The sequence below is a fragment of the Mauremys mutica genome, chromosome 20 (genome assembly GCF_020497125.1).
Source record: "Mauremys mutica isolate MM-2020 ecotype Southern chromosome 20, ASM2049712v1, whole genome shotgun sequence".
In the NCBI taxonomy this organism is placed as follows: Eukaryota; Metazoa; Chordata; order Testudines; family Geoemydidae; genus Mauremys; species Mauremys mutica.
Window position 1 is genome coordinate 8,436,214 of NC_059091.1, and position 16,093 is coordinate 8,452,306.

General features: G+C 65.3%; 1 long non-coding RNA gene across 1 annotated transcript; it reads left to right on the forward strand.

Annotated features, from left to right (window-relative positions):
* The first annotated feature begins 5,628 nt into the window (after positions 1-5,628).
* LOC123354064 lies at positions 5,629-9,629 on the forward strand. Its single transcript, XR_006574608.1, has 3 exons — positions 5,629-5,672; positions 6,317-6,496; positions 9,450-9,629. It is a non-coding gene; the product is annotated as an uncharacterized LOC123354064 (long non-coding RNA).
* The last annotated feature ends 6,464 nt before the right edge of the window (positions 9,630-16,093 follow it).

Sequence of the window (16,093 nt, forward strand, 5' to 3'; positions counted from 1 at the left end):
CCAGGCCGATCCGGTTCAGAGCTCCGTCCTGCGCAGGGTCCGTCCCCAGGCCGATCCGGTTCCGAGCTCCGTCCTGCGCAGGGTCCGTCCCCAGGCCGATCCGGTTCCGAGCTCCGTCCTGCGCAGGGTCCGTCCCCAGGCCGATCCGGTTCCGAGCTCCGTCCTGCGCGGGGTCCATCCCCAGGCCGATCCGGTTCAGAGCTCCGTCCTGTGCGGGGTCCGTCCCCAGGACGATCCGGTTCAGAGCTCCGTCCTGTGCGGGGTCCGTCCCCAGGCCGATCCGGTTCAGAGCTCCGTCCTGTGCGGGGTCCGTCCCAAGGCCGATCCGGTTCAGAGCTCCGTCCTGTGCAGGGTCCTTCCCCAGGCCGATCCGGTTCAGAGCTCCATACTCCGCTGGGTCCATCCCCAAGCCGATCCGGTTCAGAGCTCCGTCCTGCGCAGGGTCCGTCCCCAGGCCGATCCGCATCAGAGCTCCGTCCTGTCCGGGGTCCTTCCCCAGGCCGATCCGCATCAGAGCTCCGTCCTGTGCGGGGTCTGTCCCAAGCCGATCCGGTTCAGAGCTCCGTCCTGTGCGGGGTCCTTCTCCAGGCCGATCCGGTTCAAAGCTCCGTCCTGTGCGGGGTCCTTCCCCAGGCCGATCCGGTTCAGAGCTCCATCCTCCGCTGGGTCCATCCCCAGGCCGATCCGGTTCAGAGCTCCGTCCTGCGCAGGGTCCATCCCAAGGCCGATCCGGTTCAGAGCTCCGTCCTGTGCGGGGTCCATCCCAAGGCCGATCCGGTTCAGAGCTCCATCCTGTGCGGGGTCCGTCCCCAGCCCGATCCGGTTCAGAGCTCCGTCCTGTGCGGGTCCATCCCCAGGCCGATCCGGTTCAGAGCTCCATCCTGTGCGGGGTCCGTCCCCAGGCCGATCCGGTTCCGAGCTCCGTCCTGTGCGGGTCCATCCCCAGGCCGATCCGGTTCAGAGCTCCGTCCTCTGCTGGGTCCATCCCCAGGCCGATCCGGTTCAGAGCTCCGTCCTGCGCAGGGTCCATCCCAAGGCCGATCTGGTTCAGAGCTCCGTCCTGTGCGGGGTCCATCCCCAGGCCGATCCGGTTCAGAGCTCCGTCCTGTGCGGGGTCCGTCCCCAGGCCGATCCGGTTCAGAGCTCCGTCCTGTGCGGGGTCCATCCCCAGGCCGATCCGGTTCAGAGCTCCGTCCTGTGCGGGGTCCGTCCCCAGGCCGATCCGGTTCAGAGCTCCGTCCTGCGCAGGGTCCGTCCCCAGGCCGATCCGGTTCAGAGCTCCGTCCTGTGCGGGGTCCGTCCCCAGGCCAATCCGGTTCAGAGCTCCGTCCTGTGCGGGGTCTGTCCCAAGGCTGATCCGGTTTCGTGAACCTTCCCTCTTCTAGGATGGGGAAACCAGACCAGCTATCTTCATTTGAAGGTGTCCCGGTGCCCTTTCCCCACTCGGCCTTTGCCTTTTGTCAGAGCCCAGCTGTGGCCTTCCTCAGTTTGGGAATGGAGGGGGTGGAGCCAGTCCCTTTGCTCTGCTCCCTACTCGAGGTTTGCTGGGGGCCCCAGCTCATGCCCCCACGTGAAGATGTAGAAGACCCTCTTCTCTGCCCCCCATCTCCCCCCGTTCCCATCCCCCAGCCCCTTCTCTGCCCCCCATCTCCCCCCGTTCCCATCCCCCAGCCCCTTCTCTGCCCCCCATCTCCCCCCGTTCCCATCCCCCATCCCCATCTCTGCCCCCCATTTCCCCCCGTTCCCATCCCCCAGCCCCTTCTCTGCCCCCCATCTCCCCCCGTTCCCATCCCCCAGCCCCTTCTCTGCCCCCCACTTCCCCCCGTTCCCATCCCCCAGCCCCGTCTCTGCCCCCCATCTCCCCCCGTTCCCATCCCCCAGCCCCTTCTCTGCCCCCCATCTCCCCCCGTTCCCATCCCCCAGCCCCTTCTCTGCCCCCCATCTCCCCCCCTTGCCATCCCCCAGCCCCTTCTCTGCCCCCCATCTCCCCCCGTTCCCATCCCCCAGCCCCTTCTCTGCCCCCCATCTCTCCCCGTTCCCATCCCCCAGCCCCTTCTCTGCCCCCCATCTCCCCCCGTTCCCATCCCCCAGCCCCTTCTCTGCCCCCCATATCCCTCCCATCCCCCAGCCCCCTCTCTGCCCCCCATCTCCCCCCGTTCCCATCCCCCAGCCCCTTCTCTGCCCCCCATCTCCCCCCGTTCCCATCCCCCAGCCCCTTCTCTGCCCCCCATCTCCCCCCGTTCCCATCCCCCAGCCCCTTCTCTGCCCCCCATCTACCCCCGTTCCCATCCCCCAGCCCCTTCTCTGCCCCCATCTCCCCCCGTTCCCATCCCCCAGCCCCTTCTCTGCCCCCCATCTCCCCCTGTTCCCATCCCCCAGCCCCTTCTCTGCCCCCCATTTTCCCCCGTTCCCATCCCCCAGCCCCTTCTCCGCCCCCATCTCCCCCCGTTCCCATCCCCCAGCCCCTTCTCTGCCCCCCATCTCCCCCCGTTCCCATCCCCCAGCCCCTTCTCCCCCCCATCTCCCCCCGTTCCCATCCCCCAGCCCCTTCTCTGTCCCCCATCTCCCCCCGTTCCCATCCCCCAGCCCCTTCTCTGCCCCCCATCTCCCCCCGTTCCCATCCCCCTGCCCCTTCTCTGCCCCCCATCTCCCCCCGTTCCCATCCCCCAGCTCCTTCTCTGCCCCCCATCTCCCCCGTTCCCATCCCCCAGCCCCTTCTCTGCCCCCCAGCCCCCAGCCCCTTCTCTGCCCCCCATCTCCCCCCGTTCCCATCCCCCAGCCCCTTCTCTGCCCCCCATCTCCCCCCGTTCCCATCCCCCAGCCCCTTCTCTGCCCCCCATCTCCCCCCGTTCCCATCCCCCAGCCCCTTCTCTGCCCCCCATCTCCCCCAGTTCCCATCCCCCCGCCCCTTCTCTGCCCCCCATCTCCCCCCGTTCCCATCCCCCAGCTCCTTCTCTGCCCCCCATCTCCCCCGTTCCCATCCCCCAGCCCCTTCTCTGCCCCCCAGCCCCTTCTCTGCCCCCCAGCCCCTTCTCTGCCCCCCATCTCCCCCCATTCCCATCCCCCAGCCCCTTCTCTGCCCCCCATCTCCCTCCGTTCCCATCCCCCAGCCCCTTCTCTTGTCCCCCATCTCCCCCCGTTCCCATCCCCCCAGCCCCTTCTCTGCCCCCCATCTTCCCCCGTTCCCATCCCCCAGCCCCTTCTCTGCCCCCATCTACCCCCATTCCCATCCCCAGCCCCTTCTCTGCCCCTCATCTCCCCCTGTTCCCATCCCCCAGCCCCTTCTCTGCCCCCCATCTCCTCCTGTTCCCATCCCCCAGCCCCTTCTCTGCCCCCCATCTCCCTCCGTTCCCATCCCCCAACCCCTTCTCTGCCCCCCATCCCCCCCCCTTCCCATCCCCAGCCCCTTCTCTGCCCCCCATCTCCCCCCGTTCCCATCCCCCAGCCCCTTCTCTGCCCCCCATCTCCCCCCGTTCCCATCCCCCAGCCCCTTCTCTGCCCCCCATCTCCCCCCGTTCCCATCCCCCAGCCCCTTCTCTGCCCCCGTTCTCCCCCCGTTCCCATCCCCCAGCCCCTTCTCTGCCCCCCATCACCCCCGTTCCCATCCCCCCAGCCCCTTCTCTGCCCCCCATCTCCCCCCGTTCCCATCCCCAGCCCCTTCTCTGCCCCCCATCTCCTCCCGTTCCCATCCCCCAGCCCCTTCTCTGCCCCCCATCTCCCCCCGTTCCCATCCCCCAGCCCCTTCTCTGCCCCCCATCTCCCCCCGTTCCCATCCCCCATCCCCTTCTCTGCCCCTCATCTCCCCCCGTTCCCATCCCCCGCCCCTTCTCTGTCCCCCATCTCCTCCCGTTCCCATCCCCCAGCCCCTTCTCTGCCCCCCATCGCCCCCCGTTCCCATCCCCCAGCCCCTTCTCTGTCCCCCATCTCCCCCCGTTCCCATCCCCCAGCCCCTTCTCTGCCCCCCATCTCCCCCCGTTCCCATCCGCCTTCCCCTTCTCTGCACCACTTCTCCCCGCGTTCCCATCCCCCAGCCCCTTCTCTGCCCTCATCTCCCCCATTCACATCCCCCAGCCCCTTCTCTGCCCCCCATCTCCCCCCGTTCCCATCCCCCAGCCCCTTCTCTGCCCCCCATCTCCCCCCGTTCCCATCCCCCAGCCCCTTCTCTGCCCCCCATCTCCCCCCGTTCCCATCCCCCAGCCTCTTCTCTGCCCCCCATCTCCCCCCGTTCACATCCCCCATCCCCTTCTCTGCCCCTCATCTCCCCCCGTTCCCATCCCCAGCCCCTTCTCTGCCCCCCATCTCCCCCCGTTCCCATCCCCCATCCCCTTCTCTGCCCCCCATCTCCCCCCGTTCCCATCCCCCAGCCCCTTCTCTGCCCCCCATCTCCCCCCGTTCCCATCCCCAGCCCCTTCTCTGCCCCCCATCTCCCCCCGTTCCCATCCCCCAGCCCCTTCTCTGCCCCCCATCTCCCCCCGTTCCCATCCCCCAGCCCCTTCTCTGCCCCCCAGCTCCTCCCCAGTCCTGTTCCCCCCCAGCCCTTTGTCTGCCGTACAGCCTCATCTTCCCCTGTTTTGGGGGGACTGGCCTGGGGAGATTGGAGTTGGGAGGAGATGAAAGTAAAGAAGGGGCAGGGAAGGGGCTGGGGGGAGATGGGGCTGCCCCCATCTCCCCCTGCGGAAGGGGCTGGGGGAGAAATGGGGGACAGGGAAGGTCCTGGGGACAGGTGGGGTGCAAGGAAGGGGCTGGGGGGGAGATGGGGGGCAGGGAAGGGGCTGGCAGCAGGGAAGGGGCTGGGGGCAGTTTCCTGCCTCAGCATCTCCGCATCCTGGCAGCTCCCTCAGTGTGTGTGTGCGGGGGGGGGGATATGTTACCAACCCCCCCTTCCCCTTGTCCTCCCTTCCCCTTGCTGCCAGCCCCCCCTTTGATCTCCCCCTCCCCCAGCCCCCCCTTTCCAGGCTGCATCAGCTCCTGCACTGGGGGCCTCAGCACAAATCGATTCCCCCCGCAGATTTACAGCCGCCCGCTCGCCATTGGCTAGCGGGGCCGTCAGCGCTGATTTAGGGGCGCGCCCCATTGGCTGGGCCCCGACAGGGTGATTTATGGGCACCCCACCATTGGCCGGGCGGCGCGGCTGGGGGTAATTTACGACCCTGCTCCTGATAGGCCGCAGCCAGGGTGTCAGGCCGCAGCTGGAATTTCTCCCTGGAGTCCCAAGGCTGCCCCCGCCCCCCAGCCTCCCCCCTCCACGTTCTCCCTCCCGCCCGGGGCCAGACGTGACTCTGGTACCAATCGCCCCCTTCTCCCCCTCGAAGGCACGGCCCCCCCGCCCAGCTGTGCCACAAGATCCCCCCAGGGCAGCGGTGCCCGAATCCAGCCCCCAGGCCTGGCACCACTAAGGTGCCCAAGGACCCTCATCGGGGCAGAGAGCTGCCCCCCGCAGGCGCATTAGAGCTGGGGGGCAGGCCCCCCCCCCGCCCCAGCTGTGGCAATGTAGTCTGGGGGTGGGACCAGCCCTGCCACCCCAGCATCAGACGCCGCAGGGGCTTATCCCCCGCCAGATGAGGTCATCCCCCTGAGTGTGTCGTCATCACTGTCTCCACAGCAACCCGCTGTGATGTCACAGACAGGGGAGGCGTGGCCGGGGCGGGGGTCAGAAATCCTGGCAGAACCAGGTGTGGATCCACTAAGTCCCAACTCCCCTGCTCCAGGACTCTCCCGAAATCCAGCAGGGGCGAGGCAGGCCCCCCCCCCCCAATCACCGCATGGGTTGGACTGTTGCTAAGTGTCTCCAGAGGAGACTCGTCCTCCTAAGCTAGACCCTTCCCTCCCCTGTGGCGTCTCTGGTTCTGCGCTGGGCCCCTCACCCCAGTATCTGGGCACGAGCGACCCTAGCCCCCCTCTGCCTTGTCCAGCCAGGCTTTTACAGTGGGGCACAGCGACTCCTACGAGGTCTCCTGGCCAGTTACAGCCAGGCATGAACCCAGGAGTCCTGGCTCCCAGTCACCCTCCCTCCTGCTGCTCGAACCACTGACTGACCCCTACTTCCCTCCCAAAGTGGGGGTTAGAACCCGGGAGTCCTGCCTCCCAGCCACCCTCCCCCCCATTTCGAACCACTGAATGATCCCTACTTCCCTCCCAAAGTGGGGGTTAGAACCCAGGAGTCCTGCCTCCCAGCCACCCACCCCCCATTTCGAACCACTGACTGACCCCTACTTCCCTCCCAAAGTGGGGGTTAGAACCCAGGAGTCCTGCCTCCCAGCTGCCCCGCTCTAACCACTAGGCCACACCAGGTCCTGAAAGAGAGCCTATTTCACAGGAACAGACAAAGCCAGCGAAGACCCTGCCCAGTGTCCCACCCTGGTGTCGGCTCCCCAGCCTGGCCTCTGATGAGCCGGCTCCCCTTGGATCTGAGCCCACAGCAAGTGCTCGGCGTAGGGTGACCCACGGCTCCGTACCCCCCAGGTCCCGGCTGCTGGAATGAAAGCCGAGAAACAAGGTGGGTGCAGAGCCCCCTAGGAGAAGGGTGGAGAGCCCGTCTGTCCCCCCGCCCCAGGGCCGGCTCCTTCCAGCCCAGGGAGATGAATTTAGCAGGTTAGAACGAATGGAAACAGATTGCGCCAGGCTGCAAACAAAGAGGGGAAGATTTATGGCGATCCCTGGGTGCCGGCGCAAGTGGAAAAGCAGCTCCGCTCCCACCATGTGGCTCCAGCGACTGCGCGGAGCCGGGCGGGGGGGTCGCGCTGCCAGGAATGTACTTTGTGCTGCTAATTTATGGGTGGGAGCTGGGTTGGGGGGGGCGGGGGAGAGTGAGCGGGTGTGAAAGGGAGTCGGTTCCACCCCACAACTTGGGGCTCCATAGGGTTTGGGGCTCTAGGGTCACTTCCCCAGAGGGGGAGGGGGTCAGCCGGGGTCCCTCTTTGCCAGTGGGTTTTGAGCTGGTGTTTATGGGTGTAAAGTGGCATTTATACACCTGCCAGGGCCCAGTGGCATCCCAGTGCCTGGCAATCGGGGTGATCCTGCGTCCCATTACTGGGGGAAGGGGACTGTGTTTGTGATGTCACTATGATGAGGGGGTTCCCAACAATTACAAATAATTCCCTCCCCCTCGGCCCTTGGGAACTCTGCTTCTGAATGCAGATAAGAGACACATTGCGTTCTTTACCTGGCGCACACACTGGCTTGTTATTGTAGGGTCTCTCCTTACGGCTGGGGTGTTTTTGTAGGGTCTCTCGATGGTGTATTATTACAGGGTCTCTTGTTAGGAGCAGTGTGGTATTGCAGGGTATCTCACTGGTGTGTTATGGTAGGGTTTCTTGTTAGTGCTGGGGTGTTATTGTAGGGTCTCTTGTTAGCGCTCATGTATTACAGTAGAGTCTCTCGTTAGCCCTGGTGCGTTACTGTAGGGTCTCTCATTAGCCCTGGTGTGTTATTGTAGGGTTTCCCGTTAGCCCTGGGGTGTTAGTGTAGGGTCTCTCGTTAGCGCTAGTGTATTATTGTAGGTCTCGTTAGCGCTGATGCGTTATTGTAGGGTCTCTAGTTAGCACTCATGGTTACAGTAGGGTCTCTTGTTAGCGCTGGTGTGTTACTGTAGGGTGTCTCGTTAGTGCTGGTGTGTTATTGTAGGGTCTCCCATTAGCCCTGGGGTGTTAGTGTAGAGTCTCTCATTAGTGCTAGTGTATTATTGTAGGTCTCGTGAGCGCTGGTGTGTTATTGTAGGGTCTCTCGTTAGTGCTGGTACATAATCACAGGGCCTCTCGTTAGCGCTGGTGTGTTATTGTAGGGTCTAGCAGTGCTGGTGGGTTACTGTAGGGTCTCGTTAGGACTAATGTGTTATTGCAGGGCTCTCACTGGTGTGTTATGGTAAGGTCGTTAGCACTGGTGTGTTATTGTAGGGTCTCTTGTTAGTGCTGATGCATTACTGTAGGGTTTCTCATTTGCCCTGGTGTGTTATTGTAGGGTTTTGTTAGCCCTGGGGTGTTATTGTAGAGTCTCTAGTTAGTACTGGGGTGTTAGTGTAGGGTGTCTCGTTAATGCTAGTGTATTATTGTAGGTCTCGTTAGCGCTGGTGTGTTACTGTAGCATCTCTCGTTAGCCCTGGCGTGTTACTGTAGGGTCTCTTGTTAGCGTTTGCGTGTTACTGTAGGGTCTCTTGTCACTGCTGGTGCGTTATTGTAGGGTCTCTCGTTAGCATTGGTTACTGTAGGGCCTCTCGGATCTCTCGTTAGCACTGGTGTGTTATTGTAGGGTCTCATTAGCCTTGGTGTGTTACTGTTGAGTCTCTAGTTAGCGCTGGTGCGTTATTGTAGGGTCTCGTTAGCCCTGGTGCGTTATTGTAGGGTCTCTCGTTAGCCCTGGTGTTACTGTGGGCCGGGGGGCTAGTGCCGGGCACTGTCGCTGCTGCTGAGGAAATTGGCTCTGCAAGGAGCCGAGGACGGGACGTCGCTTCCCCCTCGTGTCCGCGCCCGTGCTGGGCGGTGCCGTGAGGGTGGAACCGCCGACGCTCGGGTCATGGGCCTTGCTGTGCCCACCACGCACCCAGCTGCCCACCCGCGCCCATGGACCTACGGGCACACGAGTGCACACGCCCCCCCCTCCCCGCACACGCTCTCACAAGCGCCCGTCATCCCTCCACACCCGCCATCGTCACCCAGGATGTTCAGGGGCCAGGATTTGGCGTCCCACCTGTCCCCCAATCGGCCATGCATGGGGGTGGGGCTGCCCCCCACCCCCGCACTCGTGATGAAGATTGGAAGCTGTTGATTGGCTCGGTGCTGTGATATCATTGGTGGAGGCAGGATGACCTCGCAAGGCAGGAAGACCTCCCCTGTTTTGCGGGGTCTCCCTCCCCGACCCCTGCTCCGGGCCAGACTCATGGAGTGGGGCGGGGGGGCACTTTCCGTGGGGTCTGCGGGGCCCTCCCAGCACTTGGGGCTCTCAGCCCCTGAATCCCCCAGAGCAGCAGACTGGTGCCAGGAGCCCAAGTGGCTGCGTCTCTGCTCTAGTAGCTGGCCCACACACAGGATAACAACCTACTGCTGCTGGCTAGCAGCGTCACTCAACAGAGCCCCTGCCGGCGGACTGGCTGGGAGCTGCCTCAGAGTGCCCCTGGGGGGTTCCTTTTCATCCCAGCTGCGCTGCACACCCAGCTGGAGACCCCCAGGCGGCTGGGCCAGCAGCTTCCTAGCCGGGAAGAACTGGGAAGAGAACCCAGGAGTCCTGGCTCCCAGTCCCCTGAGCCTGTCGTTAGAGCCCACTCCCTGGGAAGAGTACGCAGCCACCGGTATCCCCCGTGCTCCTGCTCTAAACACTAGACCCCCTCCTTCCCCAGACCTGGGGATTGAACCCAGGAATCCTGGCTCCCTCGCTCTAACCACTGGCCCCCACTCCCTGAACACCTTTGCCCTCCCCCACCTCTGCTCTAACCCCGGCTCCTCATTTTGTCCGAGCAGGCCAGACCCACTGCAGCTGCTGAAAACAAACTGACAGAAAGAACGAAAGAACCCGAACCAGCCGCCCTAACAAATCTACAACGGCCCAGAAAGTCCAATCAATTTTGCTGGAGTAAATTGACCCCTGAGGAGAAGGCGCGAAGTGGCCTGTATATTTCGTTAGTGTTTCGCTCCCAGATGAATAGCAGCTGCTCTGTAAGAGCCCCTCATAAAAGCTGGATTACTGGGATGGGGTATTGATTTTTCCTCCGCTCGTCCATAAAATCGCAGCCCATTGCGGGTCGCTGAGAAGGAGAAATGGCGGCAGCTCAGACTCATGCTAGTAGGGGACGCACAGGCCAGGCCGGCGCTGCGGTACGGGGATGGGGCCCCCGGTTGGGTTCGACTGAGGGATTCTAATGGCCGGGCCGGGGGGAGCTGTTCAGGCTGCAGGGGTTAGATCTCAGCTTCCACCTGGCCTGAGCAGGGCGGGGCTGGGATTTTATCCCCGAGATGGATGGATGCCAGGAGGGGCTTTGCTGAGCTGGGTGTCCGAGCTGGGTCACGGTGCTGGTGTAAATCTGGAGTCACTCCAGATTCACCCCCTGGCCGGGCTCTCTGAATCAGGTCCAAAGGGAATGGGCCCTTTATACCTGCTGCCACTCTGGCCCTGTGGTGCCCAAAGAGCCTGATCCTGGACTCCCAGTGGAAGAAATCTGGGTACGATGACTCCAGATGGACCCTGGGGTGTAAGGCCCAGACCCACCTCCGTGGATGAGATTCCCACTGATTTCACGGGGCTTTTGACCAGGCTCTGACTGCACTCGGTGGAGTCATTCTGGGGTTCCAGGGCTGCCCTGGGATCTCTGTGCCAGGTGAGGGATTGGGGGCAGAGTTTAAAGACACGGCTCTGCCCAGACCCCACCTGAGTCCCACCCACTCCTGGAAGAAGGCATCAGGGATGGCGTGTGTCCCCCAGCGCCTTCCCCTGCCCAGAGCCTGCTCTCAGTCCTGTCGCTTGGAATTAGGGTGACCAGACAGCAAGTGTAAAAAATCAGGATAGGGGAGGAGGGTAATAGGAGCCTATATAAGAAAAAGCCCCCAAAATCAGGACATCTGGTCGCCCTACTTGGAATCCAGAGTCACTCCAGATTAACAGGCACCCCAGCTGCATCTCTGGGGGCATGTCCTAGTCTGGGCGTGGCTCCGTGCGTGGGGCTCTATCGCCCTCTAGTGGTGGCCCCAGCAAGACAAAGAGCTGGTCACGTCCTGGCTCAGCACTGCCCCAGCGTCCAAGTGCTGGGCTGGGGGGCTCCGGGCCCACCCTGGGATGGTGGTGTCTGTGTCCGGTCTGTACTGAGGCCGTCAGGTGTGATGGCGAAAGGCTGGGCATCCGGCTGGCCTGGGGGGGGAGGGAGGAACTGCCTACAGAGAATTTGTGTGCAACAGGGCAGCACGGCCCAGTGGGGAGGGCACTGGTGGGCCGTCAGGACTCCTGGGTTCCATTCCCAGCTTTGCCTGTGGTGCAACGTTAGGTAAGTCCCGTTCCCGCTCAGTGCCTCAGTTTCCCCTCCCATCCTGCATCTGCTCAGACTGTGAGCTCTGTGTCCATGCAGTGCCCGGCCCGAAAGGGCCCCCTTGCTCCTAATAAAGCACATCTTCCTGGGGGAAGGCAGTGCCACGTTAGTGAATATGCCTCGTGGAGACCGGCTCTGTGGGAGCAGCCGGCTGGGCAGAGCGCCGGCACTGGGGGGTGTGGGAACCGAGGTGCGATACCCACCCACCTGCCGAGCGCCGGCCTGACGCCTCCATGTGGGGGAGAGAGACGAACCCTGCCCGCAGCTCCAAGGCAGAGCTGCCCACCCCCACGGCGCTGCTCCTTGGGGCCAGGATCTGCCCCAGGGCCCAACAGCCGCCCGGCGCCAGGACTGGACTCCGGCCCGTTGTACTGGGGCTCTGACCCAGGACCAAGCTAGTGAGGGGAGGGGGCGTGTTGGGTCTGGGGCAGCCCCGTGGGTCTGTTCTGAGCCCCCTCCCCACTACTTCCAGCCACCCACTCCCCGCAGCTGTGATGAATCCTCCTGCCCCAGTCAGCTGCCAAGGGCTGGCCCCTCATGCTGCCAATAGCACTGAGGGGGGGGGACACTGCCCAGAGCCCCACAGGCTCAGCAGGGCTGGATAATCGGGGGTGTGTGCTGGGGTCACATCTCTCTGCAAGGTGCGGGAGGCAGTGCCCGGAGGGAGGGGTGGGGAGAAGAGAAGAGAGCCCGGTGCAGGGGGGGGGAGATACTGGTGCCCCCATCTGGGCCCCGTTCGTTCTCAGCCCAGCATCTATCAGCCCTGCTCTGCCCGGGGTGAATCCTGCACCTAGGCGGGGGTGGGGAATCAGGCCCCAGGCGAGCTCCCCCTGCAGCTCTGGGGCTAGAGCAGGTTCCCAGCCCCAGGCCGACGTGTGGAAGGACCCCGGCCTGAGGGGCAGTTAAACTCCAACCTCCCCCACTTGATCCCCGGCCTGAGCATCTCCTCAGCGGCCTTGTGCCCTGGGGCGTGAGATCAGGGCAGGGACCAGGGCGGGTGCTGGGGCAGGGGCCCGGGAGAGTGTCCTGGGGGCAGGGAGAGCCCCCATCACCCCAGCATGGTGCCAGCTGCTTTGCTGTCTCCTGCAGCCTCATCTGTATGTCCCTCCTCCCCTCTCCCCACACCTGCATTCGGGGATTCTCCATTGGAAAGTGGGGTCACCTGCAGTAGGGGCCCACCCGCCGCTTCCCCCCAGGCCAAAAATCCCAAACAAATACAGGGCTCTGGACATTTCAAAGGTGGCAAATTAATTCTGTCAGTGCCCCTCAATCCCGACCCGCAGCCCCCTGCAGCCCCCTGCTATCCCAGCCCTGGGCTCCCCCCAGCTCTGCCGGTGCCCCTCAATCCCGACCCGCAGCCCCTGCTATCCCAGCCCTGGGCTCCCCCCCAGCTCTGCCGGTGCCCCTCAATCCCGACCCACAGCCCCTGCTATCCCAGCCCTGGGCTCCCCCCCAGCTCTGCCGGCGCCCCCCAATCCCGACCCACAGCCCCCTGCTATCCCAGCCCTGGGCTCCCCCCAGCTCCGCCAGTGCCCCTCACTCCCGACCCACAGCCCCCTGCTATCCCAGCCCTGGGCTCTCCCCCCGCTCTGCCGGTGCCGCTCAATCCTGACCCACAGCCCCCTGCTATCCCAGCCCTGGGATCCACCCCAGCTCTGCCGGTGCCCCCCAATCCCGACCCGCAACCCCTGCTATCCCAGCCCTGGGCTCCCCCCAGCTCTGCCGGCGCCCCCCAATCCCGACCCACAGCCCCCTGCTATCCCAGTCCTTTCATCTTTTAACTGGTTTGTTTGTGTATTGGGAAATGTTTTCCTCCCTTTGCCTGGGGGGGGGAGTCATTAGGGAGCGAAGGGAATCGCTGTGGGTCAGGGGAGCAGATCCACCCCCGAGGGTGGGGGAGCGGCTCTAGGACTCCCTCCTCCTGTCCCCCCTTCCCCTGCGCACTGCCCCTCCCTCCTGCTCATAGCCCCCTGACCGGGCTCACCTCCAGCTGCCCTCCCCATGCCATGTCCAGAGCCCCCCTCCCCACTGCCACACCAGTTCCCTCGGGCAGGGGGCACATCTCCCCGATAGCCGCCCATGCTCTCCCCAGCGCCTCCGGGGGTTAGATCCAGGGCTGGGAGCCGAGGCAGAGACACAGACGGTGAAGACAGGAGTGGGAATTACCCCGATGAATTCACCTCCCTCCCCGGAGCCGGTTCTGGATTCATTGGCTCCATGGGGGGGAAGCGTCTCCCATGGCTGGTCCTCACAGCCCCCTGGCCACTGTCTCCCCCCCACACACACACTGCACTCCTCCTCCCCTGCAGGCCCCGCCTCAGACCCCCTCCCCAGGCATCCCCCACAGTTCATGTTTTCATAAACTCTCCTCTCGCCCGGTAAGTTTCACTCCCGTGTAAGCCCTGAGTGAGATTTACGAGCCGTCCCTGGCATAATTAACGCGCCATCAGGCGGCGCCAGCAACACCAGTTCCCAACCTGTAATAAGGGACATAAATAAAAGGGTCCTGACACCCTCCCCCCGGCAGAGCCCCCCCCCGGCCCCTCCCCATGTGCATACTTCTGCGGGCAACTTGTTTCCCCCAAACATGGCTGGTTCCCAGGCCAGGACCCCTCAGCGCTCCCCTCCCCGTGAGCTGGGCCGGGATCGGACCTGGGCTCTGCAGCAGGGAACAGGCCGGGGCGTGTGGGGGGAATTTCTGTGGCTGGCAAAGCCCCATGATGGGCTCACAGCCTGGGGGGCCGGTGCCTCCTGCCTCCCCCCCACATCCCTCCTGTTGCCTTCCCCGGGAGCCCAACCCCCCCATCCAGGTCCTGATATCAGCCAGTGCTGGGGACACATGGGCATGCGCCACTAACCCCCCCACTCCTTGGCTCCCCTGGAGATGTGAGGGGAGCCTCGGGCTGGATGTGCAGAGACACGGGGTCCCCTGCGGGCCCCACGTGGCAGCACCTGGGGGGAGAGCAGCCCCCCGGCATCTCTCACACACACAACTGCACACCCACATGTGTAACCATACACACACCCCCACCCCCGCTCCCCTGCAGCTCTGGGCTCTGTGACCCACCTGGCAGGGCTGGATTTCTCTCCATGCTGCCAGAGACCCTCTCCCCGCCGACTCTCCCAGCTGGCACTGCCCCTGCCCCTGCCCAGCTCTCCCCTAGGGCCAGCCACACCCCCGAGATCAGGGGAGGGGAGACAGCTGAACCCAGCCAGCTCCCTAGAGGGGAGAGAGCAGAGGAAATGGGGGAATGTCCAGGGACACCCCACCCCCACCCCCAGGGAGCGTCCCCTCTGGGTGAGAGCAACTCAGATCAGCAGGCTGCTCCTTGGGGGGCGGGGGGGGGTCCATCAGAGAGGGGAAATGAGGAAATGAGTTCACAGAGCTGGTGGGAGCCCAGGGCTGGGGTAGCAGGGGCCTGCGGGTCGGGATTGAGGGGCACCAGCAGAGCTTGGGTGGGGAGGGGAGCACGGGGGGAAGAGCTTGGGAGTGGGGGCAGCAAACACAGCTGGAGAGTAGCTGGGGCGTGGGGGGGGCAGCAGATACAGCCGGGGGGGGGGGAGAGGGGGGAGCAAACAGAGCCAGAGGGGGCTGGGGGTGGAGGGGGAGATAAAGTGGGGGGAGAGCTAGGGGGTGAAGAGGGGAGCAGCAGACAGGCGGGGGAGAGCTGGGGGCAGAGTGGGCAGCAGAGGGGGCAGAGGAGGGACTGGGGGAAGTAGAGAGCAGAGGACGGGCAGGGGGGCAGCAGACAGGCGGGGGGGGAGCTGGGGGGGGAGGGGGCAGAGGATGGGTGTACAGGAGTTGGGGGGTGCAGGGGGCAGCAGACATGGCCAGGGGGTTCTGGGGGTGGGGGGAAGCAAACAGAGCCAGAGGGGGCTGGGAAGTGGAGGGGGAGACACAGCTGGGGGGACCTGGGGGTCGGAGGGGGTAGAAGATGGGTAGAGGAGGTAGCTGGGGGGCAGAGGGGGCGGCAGACGGGTGGAGCTGGGGGGCAGAGGAGGGAGCTGGGGGGCAGAGGGGGCAGAGGAGGGAGCTGGGGGGCAGAGGGGGCGGCAGACGGGAGGAGGAGGGAGCAGGGGGGCAGAGGGGGCAGAGGAGGGAGCTGGGGGGCAGAGGGGGTGGCAGATGGGCGGAGGAGGGAGCTGGGGGGCAGAGGGGGCCGAGGAGGGAGCTGGGGGGCAGAGGGGGTGGCAGACAGGCGGAGGAGGGAGCTGGGGGGCAGAGGGGGCAGAGGAGGTAGCTGGGGGGCAGAGGGGGCGGCAGACGGGTGGAGCTGGGGGGCAGAGGAGGGAGCTGGGGGGCAGAGGGGGCGGCAGATGGGCGGAGGAGGGAGCTGGGGGGCAGAGGGGGCAGAGGAGGGAGCTGGGGGGCAGAGGGGGTGGCAGATGGGCGGAGGAGGGAGCTGGGGGGCAGAGGGGGCAGAGGAGGGAGCTGGGGGGCAGAGGGGGTGGCAGACAGGCGGAGGAGGGAGCTGGGGGGCAGAGGGGGCAGAGGAGGGAGCTGGGGGGCAGAGGGGGTGGCAGATGGGCGGAGCTGGGGGGCAGAGGAGGGAGCTGGGGGCAGAGGGGGCAGAGGAGGGAGCTGGGGGGCAGACAGGCGGAGGAGGGAGCTGGGGGGCAGACGGGTGGAGGAGGGGGGCAGAGGAGGGAGCTGGGGGGCAGAGGGGGCGGCAGACGGGTGGAGCTGGGGGGCAGAGAGGGCGGAGGAGGGAGCTGGGGGGCGGCAGACAGGTAGAGGAGGGAGCAGCCTTGGGTGCGTGGCCGCAGGAGAGACGATTGACAGGGGCAGAGCCCCAGGGATCGGGGAGGTCCCAGCCCTCGGCAGAGCAGCCGACGCATCCTAGAGCTGAGCGCGGCTTGGAGCCAGCAGCAGGGCAGGCCCGGGTGGGGCAGGCCCGGGTGGGGGGCTCTGGGTGGGGCAGGGGGCAGCTCGCTGCACGCAGCCTCTGCCGGGATGGGGGGTGGGGATCAGCTCAGGCTACTGGCCCAAACCTCGAACGTGCCATGAGAGGGCCCAGCTGCCCCCCCGGGATTGACCCCGGAGCCAGAGCGCCTGGGGGGGCCGTGACCTCTGGGAGCTGGGGCCCC